Below are 26,666 nucleotides of genomic sequence, written 5' to 3'. Positions count from 1 at the left end.
AGATTAAGTGGAAATTTTTCTAGTGAAGAAGTATTTTCACTAGAGATCTATTACCTTTGGATGATATTTCCACTTCAAATTATATTTTCTCTCATAGAAACAGTAATAAGGTGCTTGTTTTTTGTATTGTATACATTGGTATATAAAAATGACAGTATTATTTGTATGACCCTTTGCCACTATATTACCTCATTCCTTATGAGCCAAACCTCACTTTTCAGGCTTATCTGCCCTAAAGGAAGGGCTAACCTCAAAACATCTTTCTCTGACAGAAGAACCAATCGCCTTCCAGCGTAAGGAAAGAGATTGGTCTAGTTCAGTGGGCAGAAAGATTAAGGTTTTGACTTGACGTATTGCAGATAAAGAGAGAGGTGCTCAGAGCCTCAAGTGATGTATCACAGAAAGTTATCCTTGGGTGTTAGGAAGCATTAAGAGACATTATGTTCATTGTTCTCCTCCTCCATTTGTTTGTTTTTAGATACAGCTAATTAAGCAATGAGGGCCTGAGGCAATAAATCCTTTTTTCATTCCACTTGCTCAGTTTGCACACTTCTGGGTTGCTGTTTACTTCACTGCAGTCATAGCACAAATGTTCCTTCGTTCTGTTTAGTTTTTCACCTCCAAATTGATGTTTTTGCAGCTTGTGTGCAAGGAAAATTACATTAGCTGTTAAACCGCATGCAGATGTTAGTAATGATACGTAAGGCAGATTTACAGGTTACGCAGAAGTGGAACGTCTAGACGTGTTTTGTTGGTGATTTAACCGTCTGCTGAAGTAAGCAGCACAGTATACTTCATCAAAGGGGCTAATTGAATGAGTAAGCACCGGCCACTGAGGAGTTCGGGCCGGGACATTCGACATGTGTTTCCAGCCATACACCTGCAGTCGGGAGGAAATGAGGTCACCTCGGAGAAGTTGGAGCATGGCAGCTGGGTCTCCGCTCAAACTTTCCCTCCCCCTCCTGTAATGAATATACATAATGAATCCCAGGAGGGCATTACACAAAACTCTGCCCATATGGAAGACAAAGACAGCATTCTATTTCACCTTCACACAGTTCGGCAATTCTTTATTTTAATGATTGTCCTTCAGTGGAGTGGAGATTTTCAGAGATGGCATGAAAAACTTTTTTTTCTTTCTTCTTCTTTCTTTTTTTTTCTTTTCCACCACCTGGCTGCATCTTTTTCGCTGTGCAAAATCTCGCTCCTCTCAGCCAGCACAGATACTTGACAGGTGGAGATGAGAAGAGGCCACATTTGAATTTAGGAGCTCTTAGGTGGAATTTTCAGAAGTTTCACACAAGCTGTGAGCATACAAGTGGCAAGAAAAGTGTTTGTGGCGACAGCATTTGGCCATACTTGCATGAGGTTATGTATGTAAGGTCTTGTAAAATGACTGTCAAAGACTTTGTTAGCACAGGTTTTATATTACTTTTTTGCAACTGTGTGGTCGTAGGCTTTATTGAGTGTGTTTACATTCATGTTCTTAAACCGGTTATTCCTAAAGGGCTAATTTACTCAAAAATGTAAATTCTGTCATTAATTTCTCACCTTCATGTCGTTCCAAACCTGTAAGACCTTCATTCATCTTTAGAACACAAATTAAGACATTTTGGATGAAATCTGAGACCTTTCTGACCCTGATTAGACAGCAACACAACTGATATTTTCAAGGCCTACAAAGGTAGTAAGGAAATTGTTATAATAGTCTGTGTGGCATCAATGGTTTAACCTTAATTTTATGAAACTACAAGAGCATGATTTGCAATTTTTTGCCCAGCCTTTCTTACTTACTTATATGTTGTCTTTACAGAAGGAATCAAGATACATTTCTAGTTTTAACATTATTTGTTCTTCGGACAAGTGGCAAGAAAAGTGTCTGTGGTGACAGCATTTTGTCATAGTTACATGAGGTTATGTATGTAAGGTCTTTATTGAGTGAGTTAAAATGCAAGTCCTTAATCCGGTTATTCCTAAAGGGTTAGTTTACTCAAAAATGTCAGTTCTTCCATTCATTTCTCACCCTCATGTCGTTTCAGTCCTTTAAGACCTTTATTCATTTTTAGAACACAAATTAAGATATTTTGGATGAAATCTGAGACCTTTCTGACCCTGATTAGACAGCAACACAACTGATATTTTCAAGGCTTAGAAAGGTAGTAAGGAAATTGTTATAATAGTCTGTGTGACATCAATAATTAAACCTTAATTTTATGAAACTATACAAGAGTGTGCAAATAAAAACTAAATTAAAAAATACTTAATTCAATGATTTCTTCTGTGTTCATGAAAGTACCATGATGCATATGCACGCTGTACATCGTAATTGTGTCTAAAGATTTGACAGAGAGGATGATTTGCCCAGCCTTTCTTACTTACTTATATGTTGCATTGACAGAAGGAATCAAGATACATTTCTAGTTTCAACGTTATTTGTTCTTCAGACATTCTTCTTTAAAAGAAAAGTAGTATCATATTTTTTGCAAAGTGACCCACATTTGGTTTTTGACTACTTAAAATGTGTACAATTTAATGATTTGCCCCTGGAACCATATTGAAATTCCAGTATCTCTGGTACCGGACCAAACAGGGCCTTAAAAATGAAGATGACAAAAGAAAAGTTTGTTGAGACCCAATATCTAAAAGGTCATGAAGATGTATTTAATACTTCTTGAGTTACAGCACAAACTTTGCAGAGAAAACTTGAAAAGTGCTGCTTCCTCATTTTTAAAAGGTCACCATTGGCACATAATGGAACAAAGATTGATAAAGTCAAAAGATTTTACTAACAGACCTACCAATCTTTGTGTAAAATTAACATTATTATGCTGCAATCTTTCCAAAGGCATTTTAACCCCGTGTAAATTGGCTCTGAATCTGAAAATCCATTTTGATCCCCTTTTACAACATAGTGGATTACTCATTAAATATACATCTGTAACATTTAATATTTTGGCTTTCATAACTATACATATCTGTGTTTTTTTTAGAAAAATAGTAGCAAAAGCCAAAATTTGAGCCGGGGACCACTGGTTGAGTTGACACAGAATGACTCTATTGCATTATTACTTTGTATTATTTAGATGTTTCTAAGTAACACATAGACTTTAAAAGTATGGTCTAATTTAGTGCTAAAAATTACTCAAACTTTTACTGGCCTAGCTAAAGTTACTTATTTTCTTTATTTAATTTACTTTTTACTCAACAATAACAGCTAAATTGTACAGAGCAGTAGCTCTGGGTGAGTAATGAATAAAGGAACTTTCATTTTTGGGTGAACTACCTCTTTAATAAGCCACATGGGCATGTAAAAGTGTTTAACCACTTTCCTTTATCATTGCAAAGTCATACATGGCTTAGGAATAAACTGATCGACACAGCTGCCCATTTTCCAGATTTCCAGATATATAAACACCTTACCCTGCTTTCTGTCTGTGTATTAAAGTGGACATTTGCAGTATGTGATAGGAAAGCATTTTTACACCAGGTTTGTGGTAGACAAAGAGGAAATATATCACAAACTATGACTTTTTCTTAACCCAGGACATATTTAAAAATGTTTTCTCAACTCATGCAGACAAGTGGCACAGTTGAAGAAACTAGTAATGACAATTTTTTTTTTTTTTGTGAGTGATTTTAAAATCACTTCGAAGTAAGCTAATATAAGAACAAATTTCATTTGCATTGCCTTTAAGCTCAAATGCAATAACAAATGAAAACCCTTAGGTAATTTCATCGATTGTGCTAGTTATGTGCTTATATTATGTTCAATCATTAAAAAGCAGCTCATGATTCCCTTTCTCAAAAGCAATTACATACCAGTTAGAGTAATTACAGAAGTAGAAAATAAAAGAGAAGAAAGCTTTCAGTATAGAGGAAGTCTCTTCACAGCCCTGAAATGTGATTAAAGAAATAATTCTCCATACGTGTTATACATTAAAACTGCCTTCTTTCTGGTGTACAGTTTTGATCTACCATTTGATCCACTGAGATGCTTCTCTCCCGCTTAAAGCAGAAACAAATCTATCTATGTATGCTTAAAGACACGCAAAGCAATTAACCAGCATTTTAAGTTTGTTTTAATGATGTCTAGTCTAATTTCAAATTAGGGGGACAGGACGACTGCACTGTATTAAGGAGAGGATGAACGGGGCCATGTATTGTGACATATTGGGCAAAAACCTCCTTCCCTCAGTCAGAGCATTAAAGATGGGTCGTGGCTGGGTCTTCCAACATGACAGTGACCCAAAGCACACAGCCAGGAAAAACAAGGAGTGGCTCCGTAAGAAGCCTAGCCAGTCTCCAGACCTAAATCCAATAGAAAATCTATGGAGGGAGCTGAAACTCTGTGTTGCTCAGCGACAGCCCCGAAACCTGACAGATCTTGAGAAGATCTGTATGGCGGAGTGGGCCAAAATCCCTCCTGCAGTGTGTGCAAACCTGGCTAAGAACTACAGGAACCGTTTGACCTGTAATAGTTAACAAAGGCTTCTGTACGAAATATTACATTTTTTTGACTCAAGTGATCAAATACTTATTTGACACAGTAATTAACAAATAAATTGTTTTAAAAAATCATAAAATGTGATTCACGGATTTTTATTTTTAGATTCTGTCTCTCACAGCGGAAATGCATCTATGCTGAAAATTGTAGACCCCTCCATGATTTCTAAGTAAGAGAACTTGCAATATATATATATATATATATATATATATATACAGAGACAGAGACAGACAGACAGACAGACAGACAGACAGACAGACAGAGGAATAAATTACCTTCACAATGTATAAAAAAACAAAAACAAATTGTGTTAATATTTTTTATAATTTTTTGTAGGTTTATTTGATGAATAGAAAGTTCATAAGAACAGTATTCATTTGAAATTAGATACAAGCTGAATAAAAGTATTAATACCCCACAAAGACAACTTTGTTAATTAGTTCTATTACTTAACAAAAACCTGATTGAAAGTAAATGAGCAAATGTGCACATCAGCAGGCATTAGCTTGTCGTGAGTAAAACTAGCATTTGCATAGTTGTACAAATTTGGGGACGCCATTGTTAATAGATAATGTTGCTTTTGCGAAGTAATGAAAAATCATGTCACAGATGTACCTTCCCTCCCTCTCTTTGCCTCTCAACAGCATTCAATTATTTCACTTGATTAACTTTTAATTTCCAACAATTCATATAAACAAACAAACAGTATCCCCCAGGGTCAGGACAGCAGCGGTAACAACGGTGCAAATATAAATATCCACAAATGCAGTGCAAGCCATTTCCTGTTTTCTCTTCAGTTTAAAGAAAAGTGGAGTGCATTCACCTACACATAAGCTATTAGCATATTTATTGAATTTGTTTTGTGTAATGATATGGAATATCATCCAGAATGCATTAAGCGTTCCCCTCACTAGCTGCTGGTCATTTTCAGATGAGACCGATGATGTTCAGTGATGCCGTACAGTATGTGGCTGTTCACTGTTGTTTGAAGACGGCTCATATTGTTAGTCTCAGTAGGTCATGCACCTTTCATTACCAGGCTACTGTAAATGTGAAAGTCAAGTACCTCATTTGAATAGTATTATGACAGGGTAGTACTTAATGTGCAGTTGACTCCTTTGGGGATAGTCCTAAATCATAATATAGGGTCAAATTTGTGCAATAACAAGCAATCACCGTTGACTTTTTGACCTGTCTGAGTTCATAAAGGCATAGGCTAACTCTGGAGGATTAACCCTGAAACCAGTGCTTCTTAATCCAGGATCCTTTGGTCGTTTTTAGTCTCATAGTCTGATTATTTTCTCTAATAGGATTATCTGAGGAGAAGGAGCAGTCTTGTTGGTAATTATCGCAGCATAGCTGCCTTGCTAAATATGCTTATGGTTTTATGACTTTTTGTGGTGTTTTAAAGGAGACCAATTATGCCCCTTTTAACAAGATGTAATATAAATTGCAGGTGTCCCCAGAATGTGTCTGCAAAGTTTCAGCTCAAAATACCCCACAGATCATTTATAATTTTGAAAATGCCCATTTTGATTGGAAGCAGAATCATGCTGTTTACGTGCATGTTTCTTTAAATGCAAATGAGCTGCTGCTCCCCACCCAATTTTCTAGAATAGTGCTGTGTTTACAGGTCGTACCTATATTAGTTTAAACTTCTGATATAGGCAGCTGTCACACAGCATGTGAATACTAAACTAAACTAAACTTCTCTTTCATGTCTTACTGCGCTTAAACTGTCAAATACACAATTTTTCACATTTTCTGGGTTGGTAGATAAAGCGGGGACCTGATTATATCACTTAAACACTGTACAATTAATGATAATTTCATGATATGTCTTATTTAAACTTAAGATTGTGTGGTATTCCATGATGCAACTGATTTTTCTACAGAACATGTAAAACTTGTAAAATGCCAACACTAGATAGATAGTAACTTTACAGTAAATGCTTGAGAATTTAACAAGTTCAACTCTAGTGTGACTGACTTAAAGCTCTGCTTTTTCTGCCTTTTTTACTTCTAAATATGGCAGCCTTTTGCATCAGTATTTGATGCACTTCTCTGTTTGTACTGCATCATCTGAATCATCTGTCAAATCATTACCTTTTGTAATGTTTTGAAAAAACCCATTACAATCTGGCGACATCAAATCCAATTACAGTGTTATTTTTTCTTTGCAGGAAGGGAGGTTTAAAAATGTATTGAGATGCTAAATGATTTACTCTGATGCATATTTATAGGAATTTCCATCACAATTGAATACAAAAGATAATTCTTAATGCTTTTTGCATCTGAGATAGATAGATAGATAGATAGATAGATAGATAGATAGATAGATAGATAGATAGATAGATAGATAGATAGATAGATAGATAGATAGATAGATAGATAGATAGATAGATAGATAGATAGATAGATAGATAGATAGATAGATAGATAGATAGATAGATAGATAGATAGATTTTGTGTATACAATGCATTTATTGTAATGTAATTATGGAAATTATTTGTGAACTTTCCATATACAAACAGCTCTCGATAAATATGGCATTTATCAGGAATGCATGAATTTGGAAACATACTGTGTGAACTTTAATTTGTCAAGAGAGTCTCATTTTCAACAAATCGAATTCCTCTTAGAGAAGCAGGCCTATGGCATGCTTATTAAACACTATTGCTTCTCCAATGACCATGGCTTGTGCAAAGATCAGCATCTTAATTTGGTCCCAGATTAATTAGGGGGCCCTGAAAGCTAGGCAAAGGATTGGATTAAGACAGACCTTGGAGAAACAAAGGCCACGAAGGTCTCCAGAGTTGGCCTGTAATTAATCCATATGGGGAAGTAAAATTACAGACTTCTGCTGCTCTTTCTTTTCACTCATGTTCATGTTTGTGTGGGTGGGGTAATAAGTAGTTTTCAGGCCATCTGTGTATCACTTCAGTAGAAGAAAGAATCTTCTCTAAGTTATTGATAAGAAATACAACTTTATGTGTTTCGCGCCCACACAAAGTTTATATTCTATCATTTATTAGCCACAGGTTTAATGTGTTATTCTCTGAGTTCTGTTGAGCCTCTCATTGAAATGAATAATACTTGGAGATGTGATCTGGTGGGCAATGCATAAACATGCATAGGCAAAGCTAAATTTTGAGCAGTCGTTACTTCAGTCTTCAGTGTCACATGATCCTTCAGAAATGATTCTAATATGCTGATATGGTGCTTAAGAAACATTATCAATGTTGAAAATAGATAATTATTTTTGTTGTTTCACTTAATATTTTTTGCTTTTATTATTATTATTTTTTTTTTTTTTTAAATGACTGATCATTTCGTTAAATAAGACCCTTATTCCTTGGCTGGGATCGTGTAAAGCCCTTTGAAGCTGCATTGAAACTGCAACCTGTTGGCCACCATTGAAGTCTACTAAGAGAAAAATCCTGGAATGTTTTCCTCAAAAAACTTAATTTCTTTGTGACTGAAGAAAGAAACACATGAACATCTTGGATGACATGGGGGTGAGCAAGTCATCTGGAAATTTTCATTCTGGAATTGAACTAATCCTTTAATTAAAAAAAAAAAATGATTGGTTGTGTCCCTCTGGGTCATAATATGCACTATTTAGAACTCTAAACTGGCACCTATAAATAATCACACAAAATTTCCCTTTAAGAGATTTGTTTGTGTTTTGGGCTTAACTTTTATTTGAGAAATGATTGTGTTTTCGAAATTCACAGGATGTTGTCACCTAGGGCAACAAGTGAGCCAGGACTCCCACTGATTTCTGTTTTTCAAGGGCTTTAAAGTTTGTATCTGTCCTTGACATTTTTCTGTAAAATGTTTTAAAGAAAGGGTCCCTTAAAAGGAGATAGTTCCCGCTTGGCTGGGCCAGGGAGTCAACGGCTTACTGGTGGCCCCTCATGTGGCAGCGTACCTTGACCTCGGGGACAGTTTGTGATGCACAAGGGGAGGCTGGCTCAGCACAGGAGAGACGTGATGCTGGATTTATAGCAGCGGTGACAGGGCACAATAAGCATCAAGTGCGCCTCGTCACGCACTGCCAGCAGCATTCCGTTATCACGCCCCTCCTGTGGTGAGCCTTCATGTGGGCCGAGGCGACAGTGATAGGAGAGGAGGCGGACCCTCTGTCACTAGAAACATAAGTGTTTTGCCATGAAAAAAAAACAAGGTTTACTTCTTATGGCCCTAAATTCTTTTTTTCCACAAAAACTTTTCTTAAAAATTCTTTTTTTCCCCCTAAAATTTTTCTAAAGACTTAGAAAAAGTATGTGTCTCATTCACTTATACAGTTGTGGTCAAAAGTTTACATCTCCCTTTCAGAATCTGCAAAATGTTCATTATTTTACCAAAATAAGAGGGATCATACAAAATGCATGTTGTTGTATATTTAGTACTGGCCTAAATAGGATATTTCACATAAAAGAAGTGTACATATAGTTTACAAGAGAAAATAATAGTTGAACTGATAAAAATGACCCCGTTCAAAAGTTTACATACACTTGATTCTTAATACCGTGTTGTTACTTGAATGATCCACAGCTGTTGTCCATGAGATCCATCTTTTCACACTGAGGACAACTGAGGGACTCATATGCAACTATTACAGAAGGTTAAAACGCTCACTGATGCTCCAGAAGGAAAAAAAACATGCATTAAGACCTGGGAGTGAAAACTTTTGAATAGAATGTGTACATTCTTATTTTGCCTAAATATCATATATATATTTCATTTAGTACTGCCATTCAGAGGCTACAGAAGATACTTACATGTTTCCCAGAAGACATAATAAGTTTACCCTGATCATCAAATTCAAAAAGTTTTCACCCCCCATTCTAAATGCATGTGTTTTCCTTCTAGAGCCTCAGTTAGCAATTGAACCATCTGTAATAGTTGCACATAGAGTCTCTCAGTTGTCCTCAGTGTGAAAAGATGGATCTCAAAATAATACAGTAATTGTTGGAAAAGGTTCAAATACACAAAAATGCTGGAAAACCAAAGAATTTATGGGACCTGAAGGATTTTTCTGAAGAACAGCAGACAGTTTAACTGTTCAGGACAAACAAGGGACTCATAAACAACTATCACTAAACAAAAAAATAAACACAGCTGTGGATCAGAATCAGGTAATTTTTATAAATTCAACTATTATTTTCTCTTGTGGAGTATATGTAAACATCCTTTATGTGAGATATCTTATGCAGGTCAGTACTATATAAACAATACCTTGCATTTTGTATGATCCCTTTTATTTTGGTAAAAATAATTAACATTTTGCAGATTCTGCAAGGGTGGTGTAAACTTTTGAACTCAACTGTAATTGCGTGGATTATTCATATTTATACATGCAGCAGAACTTAATTTCCTTCAAATTCCCAATGTGCATACTCACATGAATTTGTTCTTAACTTACTTTTAATGTTAATGAATTTGGAACTGTGTGCCAGAGGTTAGTCATTTGCATAAAACACATCCAAACCAGCAGTAAATAAGGGCTTTCCACAAAACTCTCCTTTATCACCTTTCGTCACTCTCAGCAAACATATCACACTCTAAAAATACAAATTGTCGCCTAAGAGACTTGTAGAGAGATCTTCGAACAATGCTGCTATTCTAAAACCAGCTCAAACACAACAAAAAACAAACCCAGGTTACAGGCCTCTTATTAGTCAGCAAACACATATTTTTATGCATTTTTCATATATTTAGAACACATTTTAGTTTGAAAGTTTTTAATCATGTTTTGCTCCTGAAAACATTCGTAGGTAGATTTGTGTGTATGCATTGTAAGTGAATGAGATCCATTGTTCTAAAAAATCAGTATAAATAACCTCTTAAAGTTAGGATAACTTGACTTAATTCCCCAAAGGTAATATGTTTACTAAATTTATTAGTTCTATTTAAAATATAAAAGGGATAATTCACCCAAAAATGAAAATATTCACCCTCAAGCCATCCTAGGTATATATGACAAATAAAAAAAAAAATATCCTGGCTCTTCTAAGATTTATAATAGCAGTGAAAGCGTGTTGATATTCAATAGTCAAATAGAAGTTCAATAAAGTGCACCCATTCATCATAAAAATTACTCCACATGACTCTGGGGGGGTTAATACATGCCTTCTAAAGTGAATCAATGAATTTGTTTAAGAAAAATATCCATATTTAAAACTTCATAAACTGTGATCTCTAGCTTCTGCTAACTGAGGTACTCACGAACTGTTGGACGTAGGCCTGAGTGAGAGCTCCGGTGAGAAGTGACAAACATGGAAATGCAGAAGAGAGAACACCGGTCAAGAATTAGACAAAATGAAAATTTGTAAAGAAAAATGTTGGAGGATTTCGATATAAGAAAAGAGGAGACTGGTTTTCCTTTGCTCCTGTAAACAAAATTTTATTCTTGCAAGTCTAGCTTACGCTATGTCCTACGGCATCTGCCAGAACACCACACTTTCGTGAACGCGTGTTCAGTTAACGAAAGCTAGAGATTGGAGTTTATAAAGTTTTAAATATGGATATTTTTTCTTATAAAAATGCATTGATTTGCTTTAGGTGGCCTTTTTTAATCCTTAATAGGTCAGCCTTTGTTGGTCATGATTATGCATGATGCAATGTTTTGTTGAATTCACATCAACTACACAAAAAAATCCAGACTCCAATTGGGAACTCGTTTTTAATGTAATAAATTGTCATTTATAATTTTCAGCAGCATTCAGGACATATGAGAGCACCCATAACCAGGACACGTTTACTTTAGCAGCACACACACTGATACAGGACACATTTACACATTAATGAATGAAACCAAATGCAACATTTGCAGAATGCAAATGAGCACAACAGGCCGCTCTACCTTGAGATGTCTCTTTAAAAATAACTATTTCAAATAAATAGCACATTAAAAAACACAACAAGTGCTGAACTCAAGCCAGTCACAACAAAAACAGTGCATGCTTGTTATGATTATTACGGTGATCAGTGCAAAAGATAGCCAGGTGTTTGTCATTACATTGATTTTCAAGTCTTCATTAAAAACTGGCCTTCAATCAGATAATACTAAAGCCTTTCAGTTTTCTCTTGAAGGGGTCATCGGATGCAAAACTCATTTTTACATGTTGTTTGAACATTAATGTGTGTTGGCAGTTTGTGTACACAGCCACCCTACAATGATAAAAATCCACCCAGTGGTATTTTTTAATCTTTAAAAGTAATATCCCCTTTTTAAAATCAGGTCATCTCAGCTTCTTGTCGGTGTGACGATACACCGACAGAAGGCGGTCCCACGATTGACATGATTGACATGATGTCCCACGATTGACAGTTGATTGACATGAGCGCCTTACCTTAGACCTGCCCCCACCGAGCTGAAACAGTCCGACTCCGATCGCCATTGTGTCGACTCAGGTGCAGGGGAAGACAAGAATGTCTCTGATTGAGCGATTGAGGTGTTCTGTTGTTGAATGTAATAATGAACATAGCAGTCGTCATTTACTCTTGACATCTGAGCCGCTGAAGACACAGAGGATTAACGTTACTTAAAGGAAATCGCTGATCCCGATCTACATATGCGTCTATGTTTGTGCGAATCATTCGTGATGCAGCTTCACCCACAGCAGAAGTCAGTATAAGGGTTCTTTATGCATCTTTGCAAATGGGCTTTCTTAAAAATGTGCTAGTTAGCAAGTTTTGCAGCTAAACACGGCTAAACTAAACATTACGGCTCGTCATCCCACGGCAGAGAGGGGCGGGGTGAGCAGAGCTCAGTAGCATTTAAAGGACCATGCAACAGAATAGCTCACTCTAAAAGGGGCTGATTTTGACAAGGGAAAAAGAGTGTTTTTTACACTACCCATGAGAAATTTTAACCAAAGTATGTTATAGACTTCTCATTTAGACCCTAAAGAATCATATCAACTTGTGGAAAATGGGCATCCGATGACCCCTTTAAGAAAAAGATGCCAACTTTGATTTTTGGTAGGCTATCCCTTTAAACATCTGTTGTACATGTACCACATGATTCTGTTTTAAAGGGGTCATTGGATGTAAATTCACTTTTACATGTTGTTTGAACATAAATGTGTGTTGGCAGTGTGTGTACTAGGGGTTGCACCGACTAACCGAATAGTCGACTAGTCGACTTTAATGCTCTGCCATGACGCTTTAAAGGTGCAGTGTGTAGATTTTTGTGGCATCTAGCGGTTAAGTTTTGAATTGCAACCTGATTGCAACCAACGGCTCCGTCCACCGCTCACCCCTCCCTTTACAGAAACTACGGCAACCGACACGCGATTAAGATGTCGTCGTTTCAGACAGCAAAGAATAATGAAGTTTCTTTTAAAACGTAAATAAGAGAATTATATTTAATTGATAATTCAATAAAACGATGTTATTGTGAATATTGCAGTTACTTGTTCATCATTGTGTCAGTGTTTTTCCCAAGAACATTAGTGATGAAACCCGATCTGTAGAGCAGTTTGTCCGTTCAGGGCTACAGTAGAAACATAACGGCGGCTTCCATGTGGGGGGACCCGCGGTGTATGTAGATATTAACTGGTAATTGTAAGGTAATAAAAACATAATGGTTAATTAAGTAAGGTCTTTATTCACCCCTGAAAACATAGTTATGTATATGATATTGCATTTCTGTCTAGAGATAATCTTAAATATTACACACTGCACCTTTAAGCTTAGCGTCGACTAGTCGCTGGTCCTACAGAGGGCGCAACAGGATACGAAGTCTTTGAAGTACTCTCTGTTTTTAAAAAAGGAGCTAAAATTATAGATAAAGCATACTCCGAAAGCGCTCCACAAGACGTGTGATTATACTATCTTAATGCTTAAAACTGAACAGGAGAATGCACGTTTTAAACAGCTTATTGTAATTGCCATTCTAATCTAATGCACTGCGTTGTAACGCATACACACATAGGCCACAGACAGACAGTAGCTCGTACAGATCGCGCGCACGCAATCATTCAAAAGCGCGGTGCGAAAATGAATTGTCAACACTGTTTTATTATTTCTCCGTAATATAGCTTAGGAACTGAAAACTTCTAGCATATATTTCTTAGTAATTAAAACCCACAGCTTTATTATTGGGCTAGTAGAGAGACGCTGCAAGGTAGAATTAATTCACACACGCAATCGCTCTCTAATGACTTTATATAAATGTAATCTTTACAGTGCTACTTTATCTGTATCTGATTTAGAACGAGCAGAAACCTGTGAGAAATATAACGACCCAAAGACAAAATAACTGATAAAAGCAAAGTATTGTAAGAGCAATAGCCATTTAGGCAGCGCTGTGTCATATGCCATAGCTGTGCACAAGGTGTTCCAGTCTCAGCTCAAGGTTTAGGTAGGCTATTTGTTTAATAATGACGTCATAAGCGACTAGTCGACGTCGACTCGACTTTTATCACATAAATGTCGACTTTAAAAAATCTGAAGTCGTTCAACCCCTAGTGTGTACACATCCACCCTATAAAGATAAATATCCACCCAGTGTGTTTTTTATTTTTTTAAATCCCTAAAAATCATAACTCCTTTTTTCAAATCAAGCCATTCTCTGATTCTTGTCTGTGTGACGCTATTGTTTTGACACCGGAACAGGAGTAGAAAAGAATGTCTCTTAATGATTGAGGTGTTCTGTTGTTGGATGTAATAATGAACATAGTAGTCGTCATTTACTCCCAACCAAGCTGCTGAAGGTGCGGAGGATTATTTTAGTTTTTGAAGGGAATGCGCCTCCCAAATTTATCTAAATGCATTTATGTTCGTGCGAATCATTCGTGATCCAGCTTCGCCTACAAAAGAAATGAGTTTTTTTTTTTTTTTTTTAATCTTCGCAAATCGCTTTTCCTAATAATGTGTTAGTTAACAAGTTTCGCAGCTAAATGTGGCTAAAGTTTACAGTCTTCTCACCAAAGAGAGAGGGCGGTGTGAGCAGAGCTCATTAGCATTTAAAGGGACATGCACTCAAATGGCTTGCTCTGAACAGAGCTGGTTGTGACAAGGCAAAATGGGTGTTGTTTTAACTACCACTGAGAAATTTTAACCAAAGTATGTTATAGACTTTTCATTAAAACCCAAAAGAATCACATCAACTTGTGGAAAATGGGCATCTGTTGACCCCTTTAATGTTGATCTCCCTCTGATATGATTTTTCTGCACTTTTCTGTGACTGCCTAGCAAAGCCATGATATTTTTCAGCATCAGTGGAAAACATTGTTGTGAATATCCGTCTGTCTGGCTACGTGTCGGGTCTTGAGAGGGTGCTGATGTTTGAAAGCAGATATAAGGATTAGTCCTGGGGATCTGTCAGCCTACCTTCTCATTGCTTCGCTTGGCCTTTTGTCTCCACAAAGCAGGTTGCATCCAATAAAAAGTTCATGAATCCAGCTGCTCAAAGTTATGGGGTGTGAATAGCAAGCTCAGAGTGTTCCTAGTGTTCCTTTTCAGGGCTATCAAAACACAACAGGTCCTAAAGGTGCCGTAGGCGATTTGAGTTGAACCACATGTTCTTTTTACAAAACCCCAACCTCCAATTAGTCCGCCAACCCCACGTCAATAACCTGAATGTTCGAAATTATGGTCAAAAAGCATTTCTGATTGGCTAAAAATGCATCTGCCTCTCACTCCTGACAATTTTGTTGTTTACAGAGCCGAGGACTGTCACAGCGACAGGTGTGATTTCTCTGGACACCCATTTCAGTGATATCTGTCAGAGACATTTTATATATATATATATATATATATATATATATATATATATATATGGGTAAATCTAACGGGCAGTATTTGATCTCATTAATTTATTATTTGTTCCAGAGAAGAAGATAATTCATGTAGCATGTTTATGTAAATTCAATGCTGAATGCTGCCTTTACTCTTGACTGAATTGCCTAGCAACTTTTTGATGTCCGTTTTTGTTGTTGTTGTTGTTTATTAAATATTATTACTCAATAGATAAAAATGTATATAAACTATATTTTAAATAATGTATTTAATAATAGTACTTAGTATTGAGTACATTCGTGATGGTGAATTTAGTTAACGTTACATTGTTCCGCCTTTAGATGGCGAGAGACCGTGTTATGAGTGAGCAGTTAATAGTGACTTTGGGACTTTTAAACTGAAGTTAAGCCAAAGTCCTTTTTTGGTATTCTATAGTCTTTGGTTAAGCGAAAGTTATTTTTAGCTTAACAACAGTTTGCCACAGCGAATAAATGCACTGAGCAGCAAAATCACCCTTAATGAACAGATATTAACGCTTTCTTCAGTAAACATTCAAACTAATGTCATATCATCGTGAATATGAATAATGAATGCTTCATCAGATGCAGGTACGTTAATCACTTGCTCAGTCCATCTCTCTGTGATAATACTCAAACATGATACAGTAGCTGTGTCTCATTTAGAAGGCTGCGCCCTCCGGAGGTCGCATTCGAAGGCTGCATGCGTCATCGAGGCTGTCTCATTTCAGAAAAGCAAGTAGGACACTTCAAATGCGACCTTCGAATGCGACCTTCTTTCACAGAAATTCGAAGGATGCATGAGGTGTATCCTTTGCCACTACAGATAACCCACAATTCTTTGCGTTGCAAACAACTGTCGTTAATTTTAAAAAATGCCGGCGCTGGCAGATGTACACACAAGTAGGGCTGTTCGATTCCGAAAATTTTGGAATCGATTCCGATTCCGATTCCTGGTTCTGGAATCGATTGGATTCGATTCCAGAATCGATTCCTCACTGTTGTTTCGATTCTTTTTTCGATTCTTGTTTTTTAGATTGGAGGAAGCTAATTTCGCAATAAATGCAGGATGTAAAGGTCGTATAAAGTTACCTTCTCATAATATGAAGCTTCATTTGTTAAAAAAAAAAAAAAGATATATATATATACTATTTTTCTGTAGCTCTGACTGTTTTCAAATTGTAATTCATTGCCCAGGAAATTAGTCATAACCCACAGCTCAGCAGTGGACATGCATTTATTGCATGAATAAAACAAGACGTGACGTGTATAAAATGACAAAATTAGCAAACTATACACTGAAACAAAATAAACAGAACTTTAACAACAACACTGATATAAGAGCTATAATTTCGCAATAAATGCAGGATGATATAAGAGCTCGAGGCGTAGCTGTCAATCAGATGCGCTCTCGGCCACTGACGTGCTCTCTGCATTTTCTTTCAGAGTTATCATTGGCTGATAGAAAGATTAAAAATAGCATTTATTTAAGATGTAAATAAGATCAAGACACGTCGTGATCTATTCTGTCGTGCAGCGCTCAAAATTGTGGACATCATGAGCCAGTTCTCCTGTAAAATAACATCTGATTCGTTTTTTGAACTGGTTCATTTATATGATCTATCCGAACGAATCTTTTCGTGGAAATGTATCAGACTACAATAACTATTAGCGAGCAAGAGGCAAATTAATGGGTGCTTCTCAAACTGAAGGCTGCATCCTTAAACTCAGACGAGTTTAGTAATGAGTCGATTTTATTACGTTTATTTTCGTTAATCGACGTTTGATGACTTGCAGCCGAAATATGCAGCCTTCATGAAATGCAGCCCTCCGTTTAAGAGGTAAGTTTTGTTGAACTGAAAACGGCTCTGAGTGAGGAGTCGATTCCCCTTGAGAGGATCGATTCCAAACGTTGGAATCGACTCTCGATTCCCAATGCCTCGGAATCGAGGAATCGATTCTTTTTGGAATCGATTCCCAGCCCTACACACAAGCGAAGATGTGGTGTTTAGAATTTAAATCAGTAAAAACGGATAAACTTTGTTCTTAATTTATCTTAACAGATGAACTTTGTTCCTTAATTTAAGTAATGTGAGAGCGTAACAATGCTCTAAATGTGTTGGCATAGCAACGTGATAAATCCTGTTTCCTTTTCCGCCCGTCCTACAAAGGCCATCTCGTTTGTTTCTAAGTTGAGGACACTTCGTATACACATCCTACAAAGGATGCAACCTCCAGAGGATTCGACCTCCGGAGGGCGCAGCCTTCTAAATGAGACACAGCCAGTGAGATTTTGATGCAGTAATACAATAGGCTTTCAATGAAGCAACTCAACATTCCTTCGTTACTAGTTCTAAAGTGACGTTTTGGAACTAGTAATGAAGAAGCTTATGCTCCGCTCATCAACCGTCAAACTTTGATTTGAATTCATGGCGGAAGGAATAGTTCGCACTACAAAATAATAATACTGCAAAATGTTATTTAACGACCAAGATGGCGGCACGTACACATCGCGAGGCTCAGTGTCTCTCCAGTTTCTGCAAATTTGCAGTATTTTACTTGCTCATCTCGGGTCTATTCGTACAGAACAGTCGTGCCTTTACATCGTACACCCGACAGGAGCTTTTGGATATTGGTTTGTACATTCCCGACAGTTTTATCAGTAATCTTCGACTCTAATCTAATGCTTTCTGTATGAAAATTATATTTTATCCTTTTATGTTTTAAGATACACCCTAAACATTCATTGACCCTTATGATTATATGGCATTTTCTGTTACAAAAGTAGCTTCATCTAAGCTTGGCTCTGGAGTTGCTGCTAGGACATGTCATGAAACGTGACATAAATCCATAAATCATTTATACCTGCTTCAGCATGCCAGCTACGAGTCTCAGCCTCAGATGGCATTCTCACAGACCATCTGCAGTTTGTTCACTGACCGCCTGATTAATTTTGCACCCATAACTAGAAAGTACTTTGGCTATTTTATTTTATTTTATTTTATTTTATTTTATTTTATTTTATTGTTAGTAGTAGTAATTTAAGAGAATATTGTTTTATTTTGTAATAAAATCAAGAGTCGGGAGTGTCAATGGATGTTAATTTTATACACTACCGCTCAAAAGTTTTGGGATCAGTATGACTTGACATGTTTTTTTAAAAGAAGTCTCTTATGCTTTTCAAGATTGCATTTATATAATTAAAAATACAAAACAAAATAAAAATACTGCAAAATGTTATTTAACGACCAAGATGGCGGCACGTACACATCGCGAGGCTCAGTGTCTCTCCAGTTTCTGCAAATTTGCAGTATTTTACTTGCTCATCTCGGGTCTGTTCGTACAGAACCGTCGTGCCTTTACATTGTACACCCGACAGGAGCTTTTGGATATTGGTTTGTACATTCCCCGACAGTTTTATCAGTAATCTTCGACTCGTCCCTGAGATCACCAGAACACCCGCGCGGCTGCGCACTCTACCCGGCCGTGCGGAAGTGCTCGAAGGCGGTGACGCGACCGTAAACAAAGACGGGGGAAGCGTGGAGGACTAAGAGCTAAGCTAAAGCTAACACCACACCGGCTCTCTTTACCCAGCATTTTCCTCGCTAATGTACGGTCGCTGGTGAACAAAATGGACGAGATTCGACTCCGCATCAAACACAGCAAGAAACTTTTGAACTGCAATGTCATGATCTTCACTGAAACATGGCTAAACAGTGATGTGTCGGACAGTGCTATAGCTCTAGCTGAGCTTCACACATTATGGGCAGACAGAACGGCGGATGACTCCGGTAAGACCAGAGGCGGAGGATTGTGCATTTATGTTAACAAAGCTTGGTGCACGAACTCTGTTACTATTGGGAGACACTGCTCAGCTAACCTAGAGTTTCTCATGGTTAAGTGTAGACCGTTTTATCTGCCGCGGGAGTTCACCTCCATCATAATAACAGCTGCTTACATTCCTCCCGATGCTGATACCAAGCTTGCTATGAATGAACTTCATGCGGCCATCAGCAAACAACAAACTGCTCACCCAGAGGCTGCATTTATTGTTGCGGGGGATTTTAATCACTCAAACTTAAAGACAGTACTCCCCAAATTTCATCAAAATGTTTTCTGCCACACCAGAGGAAATAAAACTTTAGACCATGTATACACAAACATGGCTGAAGCTTATACCGTGACCCCCCTCCCCCACTTGGGACAATCAGACCACCTTTCTTTGTTCCTCGCTCCCAAATACTCACCCCTCATCAACCGTGTGAAGCCATCAGTGAAGACCATCAAAGTGTGGCCAGCGGGGGTAGACTTCACACTCCAGGACAGGTTTCTACACACAGATTATGTTTGCTTCTCAGGCCACCTGTGGCTCTCACACGGACATTGACAGCTACACTTCCTCTGTTCTGGATTACATTAATACTACCATAGACAGTGTTACAACCCAGAAACAGATCACCACATACCCAAATCAGAAACTATGGATGAACAAGGAAGTGCGTCTCCTGCTGAAAGCACGCAACACTGCCTTTAGATCAGGTGATGCACAGGCCTACAGCACTTCCAGGGCAAATCTGAAGAGGGGCATCAAAAAGGCCAAGCACTGCTACAAACTTAAGCTAGAGGAGCACTTTTCTAATTCTGACCCTCGACGCATGTGGCAGGGCATTCAGGCCATCAGCGACTACAAACCCAGCCACTCCACCCCCACAGCCACCAATGTCTTCTTCCTGAACGAGCTTAATGACTTTTATGCTCGCTTTGAGAGAGACAATATAGACACTGCCACCAAAATCACTCCCTCAACCGACCACTCACCCATCACACTTGCCTCTTCAGATGTCTACACCGCACTGAGTTGGATCAACGCGCGCAAGGCTGCTGGACCAGATGGTATCCCTGGCCGTGTACTGAGGGCATGTGCAGAGCAACTCGCTGGGGTATTCACAGACATTTTTAACATGTCCCTTGCCCAAGCAGCTGTACCAGCGTGTTTTAAATCCACCTCCATTGTGCCAGCGCCGAAACACTCCAACCCAACATGCCTGAACGACTACCGCCCTGTAGCACTCACACCCATCATTATGAAGTGCTTTGAGCGGCTGGTCCTCTCACACCTCAAGGGCTCCCTCCAATCCACACTGGACCCACACCAGTTTGCCTACCGTGGCAATAGGAGCACAGATGATGCCGTCTCCATAGCGCTGCACTCTGTACTCACACACCTGGACAGTACAAACACTTATGCACGAATGCTGTTTGTTGATTTCAGCTCAGCATTCAACACTCTCAGACCATCTAAGTTAATCACTAAACTTAGAGACCTGGATGTTAACACCTCACTTTACAACTGGGTTATGGATTTTCTGACTGACAGACCTCAGCATGTTAGATCAGGCCACATCTGTTCCACTACCATCACACTGAACACTGGTGTACCACAGGGCTGTGTGCTGAGCCCCTTTCTCTACTCCCTCTTCACCCACGACTGCAGGCCTGTGTATGGATCTAACACCAACATCAAGTTTGCAGACGACACTACGTTGATCGGTCTCATCAGCAACAACGATGAGACTGCCTACAGGGAGGAGATTCAGCACCTGGCCACGTGGTGCACAGACAATAATCTGCTCCTTAACACCACCAAAACCAAGGAGCTCATTGTGGACTTCAGGAAGGGAAGAAGAGGCTCACATGATCCCATCCACATCAGTGGGATGGCTGTTGAGTCTGTTTCATCCTTTAAGTTCCTGGGGACCCATTTCAGAGGACCTATCCTGGACTACCAACACCTCCAGCCTGGTCAAGAAGGCTCACCAGCGCCTCTTCTTCTTAAGAACACTTAAGAAGAACCAGCTGTCCTCAGCCATCCTGGTGAACTTCTATCGCTGCACGATAGAAAGCATCCTTACGAACTGTGTCACAGTCTGGTACGGAAGCTGCTCTGTTGCGGAGCGTAAGGCACTGCAGCGGGTGGTGAAAACTGCCCAACGCATCATAGGGACTCCACTCCCATCCATTGAGGACATTCAGAAGAAACACTGTTTGCATCGAGCACGCAGTATTCTTAAGGATTCCTCTCACCCCGCCCACAAACTGTTTTCTCTCCTGCCTTCCGGCAGGCGCTTCAGACAGGGGCGTAGCAACCGGGGGGGACGGGGGGGACACATCCCCCTCACTTTTAGAAACAGGTGATTCTGTCCCCCGCACTTTTTTTGACCTAGCACCAATATTTCCGCCCCTGGTCTCTGATTTGTTACTTAGATTTGAGTGAAGGAACATTTTGCCAATCACAGCGCGAATCTCTTGGGCGTCTGCCATGAGCTTCAAATCTTGTTGCTCTTGTAAACAGAACGTATTATACTTTATGAACATCACCTTTGGGTCACATGACCATACTGTCCCCCCCATTTTTAAATTGGCTGCTACGCCCCTGGCTTCAGATGCCCAAAGACTAGAACCAGCAGACTGAGGAACAGCTTCTTTCCCAGAGCTGTCTCCTTATTGAACTCTGCCCCCCACTGACACCTTTCCCCCCCACCCCACACACCCCTACAGTCTCCCCATTACCATTGCACTACTTAATCTGTTGCACTACACTGTACATATCCATTTGTAAATGCACATTTCCATTGCGCACATACATTTTGTAAATTTTTGATATATGTAGCTATACATTTGTAAATTATTATTTGTTAATTCCTGCTTTAGTAATCAGCTACCTGTATATTATGTTCGTATAAATCTGCAATTCCTGATTATAGTTAACAACAACCTGCATACTATGCTCCTCTATTTGTACATTCTACTTGTTAATAGCGCCTGTAAATTATCTCCACAATACTTTCATCTGTAAATAATTTCCATAGTTTCTCCCTGTACACATCTCCCATAAGTGCACTTATAACTTATATATTATACCTATATCCTGCACTTGCTGCTTGTTGCACTCCTGGTTAGACCTAAACTGCATTTTGTTGCCTTGTACTTGTACATGTGTAAGGACAATAAAGTTTAATCTAATCTAATCTAAAATGTTATTACAATATAAAATAATGGTTTCTATTTTAGTATACATTAAATTTATGTTTTTCCTGGGATGCAGGAAATTAATTACTCTATATATTCTAATATGCTGATTTATTATTAGAATTATCTATGCTGGCAACAGCTACCAAATATTTTTTTGGAACCTGTGATACTTTTTTCAGGAATTTTTGATGAATAAAATGTTAAAAATACAGCATTTATTCAAAATATATGAACAATATAAGTTTTTGCTATCACTTATTATCAGTTTAACAGATCTTTGCTGAATAAAAGTATTCATTTCTTTCAAAAAAAGAAAAAATAGAAATTTACTGACCCCAAACTTTTGAACAGTAGTGTATATTGTTAGAAATGTTTTTTTTAATTAATCAAAGAATCCTGAAAAAAGTATCATAGGTCTCAAAAAAAATATTAAGCAACACAACTGTTTCCAGCACTGATAATAAATCAGTATATTAGAATGATTTCTGAAAGATCATGTGACACTGAATACTGGAGTAATGATGTTGAAAATTCAGCTTTGATCACAGAAATAAATTAGATTTTTAATGTATATTAACATAGAAGAACATTGTTTTACATCGTAACAATATTTCACAATATTTTTTTCTGTATTTTTGATCAAATAAACAGCCTTGATGAGCATTAGAAACCATTAAAAATCTTACTGATCCAAAACTTTTGACTGGCAGTGTACATATTTTGTTATAGTAGTAGTAATTGTTGGTAGTAGTAATTGGAGTTCTGATGTATATAATAGGTTCCTCGGAGCAGAAAAAGGAAATGTACAGAAATAGTTTTGGTTTGAAATGATGAATAATATACAACCAGATATATGGCTCGATACTATGAATTAATGCTCAGTTAATGATGGTAATCAGAAACGAGATGTAAGAAATCAAAGAACCGATTTGCATACATTCCTTTGACAGTAATGAATGTTTAGCGGTCGCATGTCTTGAAATAGCTGAAGGAAAGCTTCTCTTTCTGAGAGCTCATCATTTCAGATCGAAATAGTGTCTTATTCACATAATGTTTTTTTGTGAAGCTGTTAAATCAGTTGTCTTTGTAGTAATTGTAATTATGCAGTTGAATCCACACCCACAAACGTCTGAAGAGTGCAGTGAACAATAGCCGGTTGGGTCTGTTGCCTTTCTCGGGAACTGGCACATGATTTAATATGTGACAGGCAGACAGAGGGATTCAGAGACGTGCTGATGTGGCCTTTGTTGCTTGCACTGTATGAAAATAATTTTAGGTTGTTGCACTAGTATTCCACTGAGACCTTCCGGAGAGAATGACAGGCGGCACAGCACAGAAGGCAGACAAAAAAACAACAACCCGAAAGTGAATTTTAGGGTCGTCTTAGTAGAAAATTGTCATGTTATGTTCATTTTGTCAGATATTCCACATACAAAATACAATGCATTTTTTCAGTTTGCTTTACAAGGATCTGTTATGTCTAATATCAGAGCACAGATCAGATAACTTTAATGTACACTTAAATTTCATTTTGGGTCTCTACTGTCAATCCAAATTATAGAAAGTATGTTTTGTGATGTTCGTGTCATTTCTGAAATATGACTGTATGCTCAGCTGTAGATCAGTTTTCTTTACTGTTCTGTCTTTTATTCATTTTATGAAGACATCTGTTGCCTTTCTCTCAGAGACATGCTAATTGTGAATGTTTAAAGCAGATAAACAATACATAATGTTTCACTAATTAAAAGTTAAAACTTCAGATTTTTTTAATTTTTCCTAAGTTCTCTTGTTTAGTGGTCGAAAAATAAAAATCTTCGAAAAAATATGAACTTTGCCCTTTTTTTTAATGAAGCTTGCAGGAATGTGCACTGAGTCTGTTTGGTCAACTACATTTGCACATTGGAGCCAATGCAGCAAATCATAAACTATTCTAAATTATGTATTTATTTTATTTATTTATTCATTTTTTTCCACATAATCTAATAAAGCTATATACCTACCCATACTTTTAATTATTTTATTTTATTTTATTTTATTTTATTTTAAATCAAGCATATCAATTTTATTTGATAAATATAGTATTATTATTAATTTAAGAAAATAAATTTATATTTAAATCAATTGAATTGCAATCTATTGATATGCTTGATTTTAAAATAAAAGAATTTTACAAGTATGGGTAGGTAAGTAAATAAATGTGTAATAATAATAATAATAATAATTGATTATTATTATAATTAATATTATTCATTTATTTACTTATGTACCATACATATAAAAGTCTTTATTTTATTATTATTAGTAGTATTATTATAAATTCATTTACTTAATTACTTACCTACCCATACATATTTTCTTTTATTATTATTATTATTATTATTATTATTATTATTATTATTATTATTATTATTATTATTATTATTATTATTATTAATTTACTTACTTACCCATACTTGTAACATTTAATTTAATTTAATTTAATTTAAATCAAGCATACCAATATAATTTATTTAATAAATATTGTATTATTAGTATTATTATTTATATTATTTTTATTAATTTAAGAAAATAAATTGATCTTTTGATAAATTGAATTAAAATCTATTGATATGCTTAATTATAAAATAAAATAAATACGAATTTTATAAGTATCGGTAGGTAAGTAAGTAAATAACTAAATAATAATAATAATTATTATTATTATTATTATTTTATTAATATTATTAATTTAATTAAAATCTGTTGATAAGCTTGATTTTAGTAAATAAAAATAAAATAAATAAATAAATAAATAAATAAGAATTTTACAAGTATGGTTAGGTAAGTAAATAAATTAATAATAATAATAATAATAATAATTATTATTATTATTATTATTATTATTATTATTATTATTATTATTTTATTAATTGATATCTGTTGATATGCTTGATTTTAAAATAAAATTAAATAAGGTTTAGACTGCATGTGCATGTGTTTTGCATTTGTTTCTGTATATATTGCAATTGGACAATAAAATAGCCTTCAGACTGAGAGATGTAGTTCATCGGGATCATGAACCTTCCTGCATGTGGTACATTATGCAACCATAACTGTATTTTTATTCCTCAATAGTGTTTTTGCCAATAGTAATGGCAGATTCATACTGTGTTGGATACCAATCAGAATGTTCTATACAGGATTCCAAACAATCAGAACACTAGCAGCCACTTCCATTTTACGCTTGCTAAATATGGTGCTCAGCGAAGATCCACTGTGAAAACGATTAATGAAAAACCTAATAGCAGTTGTGCACAACTCTTTTGTGGCAGGTTGATTGAATTTTGAGAACGGAAGACCGGGAAGAATTGCTAAAAGCTTCTGCATGTCTCCAAACAAAACCTTTTCCTTTCCTCATACACTGTAAAATAAATCATTGCTAATATTGAAAAATTCAAGGCAACACATTGCATTCAGATTTTTATGTTTTCCCAACGATTAGCAATGTAATTAAACCCAATTACAATAAGGTTGTTGTCTTTACTAATATTATTTAGTTCTGATAAGGGACAGCGCTTTAGCCATGTGATTACCCCAACTACAATAATGTTGTTGTCCTTACTAATATTATTTAGTTCTGATAAGGGACAGCGCTTTAGCCATGTGATTACCCCAACTACAATAATGTTGTTGTCCTTACTAATATTATTTAGTTCTGATAAGGGACAGCGCTTTAGCCATGTGATTACCCCAACTACAATAATGTTGTTGTCCTTACTAATATTATTTAGTTCTGTTGATAAACAGCACTTTAAATTCCTCGTTCTACCAATGAATATATGTTTGCTCGGTCAATAGCCTCGTTCACAGCACTAGAAAATGTTTTTATAGAAACATCATTATAGAAGACACCTGATGTTAATAAGCAAAATTACCAAAGGAGAAAACCAAAATTTTTAAGCAACCATTATAGTGGTCAATGTTTGCATTAGTTGGGCTCTTGACCCTTAAATCTTCAATATTATGTCTTGTTTGGCTGCAATTACTGAGTTATAGCAGCCAGACAAGCCAAGAGCAAAAATCATCAGGTGGCATTGATTGTGCTTGACATAATCATCATATAGTGACTTGAGTGTTTGACATAGGATTTCCTTACAGACTAGAAGAAACTGTGAACAAAAGAGCAATCAGTTTTGGCATAATCGGACAGATGATGAAAAAAGAGCTTATTTTAATTTAGACACACAGACATGAAGAATCAGTGTGAGAATCACAACAATGGTGACCATCAAAAAGCGTGTTGTAGCCAATCAGAACTCATGACTCCCATCATGCATTGCGGCATGAATAAATTATGAGAGTTCAGAGTTGATCTGTT

The 26,666-nt window shown here is 36.8% G+C and overlaps 1 protein-coding gene across 1 annotated transcript in view; it reads left to right on the top strand.

Moving 5' to 3' along the window:
* The window catches only part of lrp1bb (low density lipoprotein receptor-related protein 1Bb), a 414,599-nt gene that overhangs the window by 139,024 nt on the left and 248,909 nt on the right, over positions 1 to 26,666 (top strand). The window lies entirely within an intron of this gene.

This window comes from Garra rufa, chromosome 8, assembly GCF_049309525.1.
Source record: "Garra rufa chromosome 8, GarRuf1.0, whole genome shotgun sequence".
NCBI lineage: Eukaryota > Metazoa > Chordata > Actinopteri > Cypriniformes > Cyprinidae > Garra > Garra rufa.
The sequence above is the reverse complement of the archived record's forward strand: the minus strand, read 5'-3'. Positions and strand labels throughout refer to the sequence as shown.